We start from the raw sequence: 6,595 nt of genomic DNA, 5'->3' as shown, positions 1-6,595 counted from the left end.
ATCATGAAATCAACCAATAACAAATGCTGGTGGGGCTGTGGGGAAAGAGGAATCCTGCTCCACTGCTGGTGGGAGTGTAGACTGGTGCAACCACTGTGGAAATCAGTATGGAGATACCTCAGAGAACTGGGACTGGAAGTCCCATTTGACCCAGCTATTCCCCTGCTGGGTATCTTCCCTAAAGAATTAGAATCATACTACAGTGATATATGTGCACCCATGTTCATAGCAGCACAGTTTGTCATAGCTAAAACTTGGAAACAACCCAAATGCCTCTCAACTGGCGACTGGATGAAGAAAATGTTTTTTTTTTCATAAAATGGAGTACTACTCAGCCATAAAAGATGAGAAATTAGAGAATTTTATAGCTAAATTGATGCACATTCAGGTGATACTCTTAAGTGAAATAAATAGGACATCCCTGTGTAAATACCAAATAGTTTCTCTGGCGTGAGAAACTGAAAGTGTAAATGAGGCCTAAAAGGTATAATAGAAAATGTGAAATAGGAGGAAAAGGGGCAATGGTGGGAGGGGTTGGGGAAAGGAAAAAGGAATGGAATATGAGAAAATTGAAAAATAGAAACAAAGTCTTTGTAAACAGGGAGGGATGGAGGGGTTGAAGAGAGGGCAGGGGAAGGGGGAAAAATAAGAACCAAGAGAGATTATGTAAAGGTGCAAATTTCCAATGATGAATGTCATTATATTGTATACCTAAGATGTACCAATGATTAGAATGAATAATCAATAATGCAAAATAGGAAGAAAAGGTCCATAGGTGTTTGGTAGTGGGAGGGGCCGAGGAAAGAAAGAAAGGAAAGTAAAATGAGAAATGGAAACCAAGTCTTTGTAAATAGGGAACGGTGGAGGGGGTGAAGGAAGGGCTCGGAATGGGGAGAAAATAAGAACCAAGATGCATCATGCAAATGTACAAGTTCCTAATGAGAAATGTAAATGTGTTGTACACCTAAAATGTAACAATAAACGAATTTTTTTAAAAAATCAGCCCTCAGTTTTGAGTTGCCTTGGGCAGGCAGTCTCCAGGTGGTGTTGGGGTCAGAGGGAGGAGCAGCCACAGGGCGAGATTGGGGAGCAGTACATCTCATTTAGGTCAAGCAGGGTCTGGTCCAGCATCCTTTGTGTATAGAGGTGCTCCTCTTTGGTGTATTTCAGCTTATCTTCCAAGTCATCAAAATTGTCTTTTCCATTTTGGCTACTGATCTCAGCAAACTCAGCACGAGTCTCTGCCTCCTTGACTTTATCATTAAGAATCTTTATCTCTTCCTATTTGTCTTCTTTTTAGGAGTACTTTTCTTCAGCAGCACTCAGACATTTCAGGTTCTGCTCTGTCAATCTGATCTGCTCATCCATCTCCCGGCAACGGGACTCTGCCAGTTCAGCTCCTTCCTTGGTGAGTTCTAGGTCTCCAATAATCACCAACTTTCGAGCCACCTCTTCATACTTCCTATCTGCCCCTTCTGCAATATATTTATCTTCTTTAAGTTGGATTTCCTGGAGTTCCATTGGCCTAGGCCATGGTCACAATCTCGCTGCTTGACACAGCTCCAGTGAAACCGAGTCTATGGCTGAAACCACGACTCCGTCTTTTGCCTTCGCTTTCCGTGGTAGTGATTACCTCGGTGCTGTACTCCCCGGGCAATCACGGAAAGGATAAAAGTCAGTACTTCAGAAATGGTTACTAGGCCAGGATTACAGGAAGAAATTGTAAATCCATTTACAGAAAAGCCCCTCACTCATACCTCCGTGAGTAGTGGAGATGTGACGTCCATATGCCCTGACTGTACAAAGGGAAATTGGGACATCAACAAATTCATGACGCAGTTATAGCTCTTGGAAATGCTGGGTACTTCCAAGACTCAGACAAATGGTGAGGCCCTGACTACCTTAAGCACACAAATATTTGCAGCAAAACAGGGATCTCGGTCCATAGAAAATAAAGGAAAGTGTGGGCCTGCCCCAACGACTGAGCCCCCTCCCAATGTAGCTTATAGGTGGAACATTATGATACCCCCCCAAAAGGAACAAATTCAGTACATTTACCCAGATTAGATTTACCCCTGCCGTATGACAAATATTGCTTACGAGAGGAGTTAAAGATGAACAAAAGAAAGGAAAAAATAATGCGCCCCACTTTCTGGCACCTGGTCACCCTCGACCAACACCCACAGGGTACACAACAATGAGTTCTGAAGAATCTTGGCCTAATGAGGTAGTCTGACCTTTCTAAAATGCTTCTTGTTCCTCAAATGTAAATCTGATAAGTTAGCAAGAGTTCACGTAGCACCCGGAAGAGTATTTAGAACTGGGTGGTCTAAAATAGTTTTTCAGATGATATCAGCTTTTCTTTAACTCTGTATGAAACTGTGTATGGACCCACGTGCTTGCCAAAGCCTTGTGTAATCAAAACATATATAAGTAAAGTGATTTCGGTATAACTCAGACAGTCAAGCTGAGCTGCCGACCCTCCACTCAGTGTTTCATTCTCTCGTTGCCGACTCCACACCTCCTCTCAGGACCTGAACCCGCTGGAGCTGGACTCCCTCATTCCATCTTTTCATCTTTCAGGCCCTGTTTCCAACAACCTTCATGGCTCTCACTCTCTCAGCTTCCTGCAGCTTTTTCAGGGCAGTGGCCAGGCACTCCTGTGCACGGTCCAGCTCCTCTTCAACCAGTTGGAGCCTATGGTTCAAGAAGGCCACTTCTGCCTCAGCCTGTTCCCGAGCCCGCTTTTCTCCCTCCATCTCCCCCTGGAGGCTTTCAGCCTTCTCTGCATCATAGCTTGCTGCTGAAGAGCCTGGATCTTGGGCTTCACCGCCTAGATGGTGGTGATCCTGGCTATAGTGCACATCCAGCTGCCTCTGTCTCAGCCCCTGCCTCCTCAGTCCGCTGTTTTTCAATTAGGATTTTGTTGCTTGAATTTCTTCAATGCTTGTTTAGTGACAGCCTATAATTTTGTCATCTCATCCTTCCTGTTCCGTAGCTTTCCTTAAAAAATTTGTATAAACATCTTTCTTGAATTCTTACTAAAAGTTAAAAGTTTCATAAAAATATCAGTAGCTAATAATCTACCATTTAAAAAGTTTAATGAATTGCTTATTATATGTATTTATATATAATTATATATGATGTCTATATTAACCATGTCTGGACAAAAAATCTAAACTTCAATTATAAGAGAACTATAAAGCTCAGCAGATTGCTCCAAATGACTTTATAATATAATCTATCATTTAATATTTATTTTAGACTTTTAAGAGTTGATCAATACACTTTAATCATAACTCAGTTTTAACCTAATCAATGGAAAATTGTTAGTATTAGGAATTTAGTAATTGTTGAATGTGGTAGTGTAATGAATTACATGCAGTCAATTAGAGCCATTTAACAATTCTTTCAATAAATGAGCATAATGAAGTCACATAAGAATTTGATTTTGAGTTGTAAATTAATTAAAAGTCAATCAGCGATTCCTTCATTGTTTTCAACAAATACAGTTATTCAATTCCTGCCAGTAAAAATGATTGTTTCCTTAGAATTCTAATTAAAATTCCAGATTAGTGCTTAATTCTTTTAGCCTCTAGACAATATACCTTCTTAATGTGCATTTGTACATTCACATTATTATTCAGTATAATATGTAGTTTTACATTGTCCTAGTGTAAATTGAAATTTGCTTGGAATTTCAGATAGGCATAGAGCCTGAGACACAGCTGATCTGAAAGAATATTCTTCTTCAATATCTCTGTCATGTTCCTTGCAAACAGTTCATTCTTGTGTTTGGCAGATATTCTTACTGGAGTTCTTGGTCTATGGATAGATATAATTTTCGTCTGTCAACCATTTTGTTCTCACATTTTTTCATGTGTAAAATGGGAATAACAGTGGTCGCATCCTCATAGCATGCTATATCAAAGGTGCTATCACATATGAATGACTTTCAACAGCCCCTGGAACATGGAAAATAATGCGGATATTATTACTATTAGTGGCAGCCAGTGCAAGTGCCACCAAAACACAATGCTGGTGAGGTAAAGGTAAATAATCAATATGCCTGATATTTTCCCTATAGAATCTACACTAATATCAGGTACTTTGCTGACAAAATAACAACTTGGTGAATTTTTGCCTCACTGTTGAGGATTCCTGGGTGAGCTATAAATTCACAGAGGTAGACAAAAATATTTGAATTAAATATCAAGGAGGAAAATATTTTTCATCAGGTGGGAGTATATTAAAAGCAGATGAAATATTCTAAAATCTTGCCTTTTATATATATTTAAATTACTTTTTAGTATTTATGATTAAAAGTTTACTTTTTATCAAATCCCTGTGGAACATACATCAGCTTATTCCATATCCTAGTCCACTGATTGATACTGTTGAATGAAAATTATATATTCTAAGACAACAGTTATCATGAGCCACTCTCAGGGAAGATGATCAGTTCTACTTGGACCAAGAGTCAGTAAAACACAGCAATTTCTTTTTAAAGAATTAAAAATCTTTCCCTACAAAGAATCTTATATTAGGGTTCAGAAAATGTTCACACACAACTCCAAGCCATGATACTATCACTATTTTTAGATGAAAACATAAGTGAATATTTATTAGCACCATTCACATTACACAACTTCTGTTTATATATGAGGGATCTGATACACAGCATGATGTACTACTACTGATGATGAATGAGTGATTTAATTCCAAATGAAATTAAATATCTGCAGAGACATTATTTTTCCATCAATTTAGACTATCACAATCTTCATAACTAATTTAAAATAACATAGAACTTGTCTTAGAGAAGATTTATCAGAAAATTGAATTATTTTTAGGTGCATGAATCAAGAAATGTAAATCAAAAAACTCTGCCTGCTCTCAGAAAATTCATTTGGTACCTCTCTTTTAGAGTTTATTATTATGAATGAAAATAATACTTGTACTCTATAAATCTGATGATTCAAATCATGATATGAAGTATCTACGTAATATCTATGTAGTTTGAGTAGTGTTGGCCCCTTTAGAATAGAAGACCATGGAAGGATTGCGTCAATGTACACACTGCACTTCACACTGCCATTCCACCGAAAGTAAAAAAAAGGAAGGGGGAACCTTTTGTAAGGCCAAAACACGTACCTGTCCTGTCTGCACTACTATTCTCTTCAAGACTTACAATTTTCTTAATGCTCAAGTTTTCTTTAATTTTGAAGAACAGACTTCTAAATACAACTCCACGGACTCCGAATACTTTCCAGGGTTGGAAACAACTTTTCATTGTTCCAAAAATAAGAAACTGCCAAAGGATGAGTAGTTGCATCATTACATTTAAAAGAATGTGCATAGACTTTCAAAGTAATTCTACAGAAGTTTTTCTCCAAAAGCTTGTACAATGGAAATGTTATAGGAATGTGTATGGTGGGCTGACATCATCATTCATTTTTCATTTATCTGTATTCCCCACTATTTCCGAAAGTTTTGAGGACTGCCATTTGAAAATCGTTATTTTTCCTTTTCTTGTTTTATAGACAAATTTACACAAGAAGCATAAATTGGTATTTCAAAAGATGATATTTTAAGTGGATTTTTTTTGGGTAGGATAATTGTGAAAAGAGATTAGTTTTTCATTCACTTGCTTCCATATAAGCCTCAGGTAATCTGTCTATAGAAATATCATTAGTGGAAGTCAGGTAATAGATGCACACCTTAGGCACTGCATATATTACATATATTTATATAGTATATAAAATATGAGAAACCGTTTGGTGGTGGAAAGGATTTACACTATGAATTTTAGCCAAGTCATTCATTTGCTCTGTGAACCCAGGAAAGTTACTCAGATACCGACTTTCTATAAAAAGAGTAAATAGTCACCTTGCAAGGCTGATAGGATGTTTAAAAGTTGCCATTGAGTCAAGTGCCCGACGTCTATTAGATTCTCCAAAGAAAGAGAACTAGAAAGATATATACTTATATTTATATGTGTATATGTTCGGAGTTTTATTTGTGTATATGAAAGGAGTTTTTGGTAGGAAAATTAATTCAAGTGATTACAGAAGGTTAAGGTCCTACAGTAGGCTGTCTGGAGAGCCAGGCAGGCAGGGAGTATGGATGAGTTCAACTCTGAAAGGCCTCAGGGTCAGGGAAGCTGACGGTGTAATTCTCAGGGTAGGTTGAAAACCTGAGAAACTGGTATAAACTCTGGAGTCTGAAGGTCAGAGAACCCAGAGTTTTGATATCTAAAGGCAGGAGATGAAGGCATCTCAGCTCTTGAAGAGAGTCTGTTCTTCCTTCCTCTGCTCTTTTGTTCTGTCTGTGATCTCAGTCACTTGGATGGTGCCTGTCCACATAGATATCCACCGATTCAAATAGTCTCTTTCGTGAACATCTGCATAGAGATACCCAAAAATGTTTTACCAGCCATGCATCCCTCAATTCTGTCAAGTTGATGCCTAAATTAACCATCATAGTACCCATCAAATATTAATATATCTAATAATTTGCTAGTCCTGTTTCTTTTCCCTTCTGCTTCCCTGGATTCTAGTCTCAAGCTGTGTGATCAAGCACTTCCATTTAAATT

The 6,595-nt window shown here is 38.0% G+C and overlaps 1 pseudogene; it reads right to left on the bottom strand.

Annotated features, from left to right (window-relative positions):
* Positions 1 to 1,053: 1,053 nt before the first annotated feature.
* On the bottom strand, positions 1,054 to 2,866 carry LOC101715052 (tropomyosin-like; annotated as a pseudogene).
* Positions 2,867 to 6,595: the final 3,729 nt, after the last annotated feature.

The sequence above is a fragment of the Heterocephalus glaber genome, unplaced genomic scaffold (assembly GCF_053883595.1).
Source record: "Heterocephalus glaber isolate CG9 unplaced genomic scaffold, H.glaber_assembly_v1.0 deba00001553, whole genome shotgun sequence".
Classification (NCBI taxonomy): domain Eukaryota; kingdom Metazoa; phylum Chordata; class Mammalia; order Rodentia; family Bathyergidae; genus Heterocephalus; species Heterocephalus glaber.
This window is presented reverse-complemented; position numbering and strand designations above follow the sequence as displayed.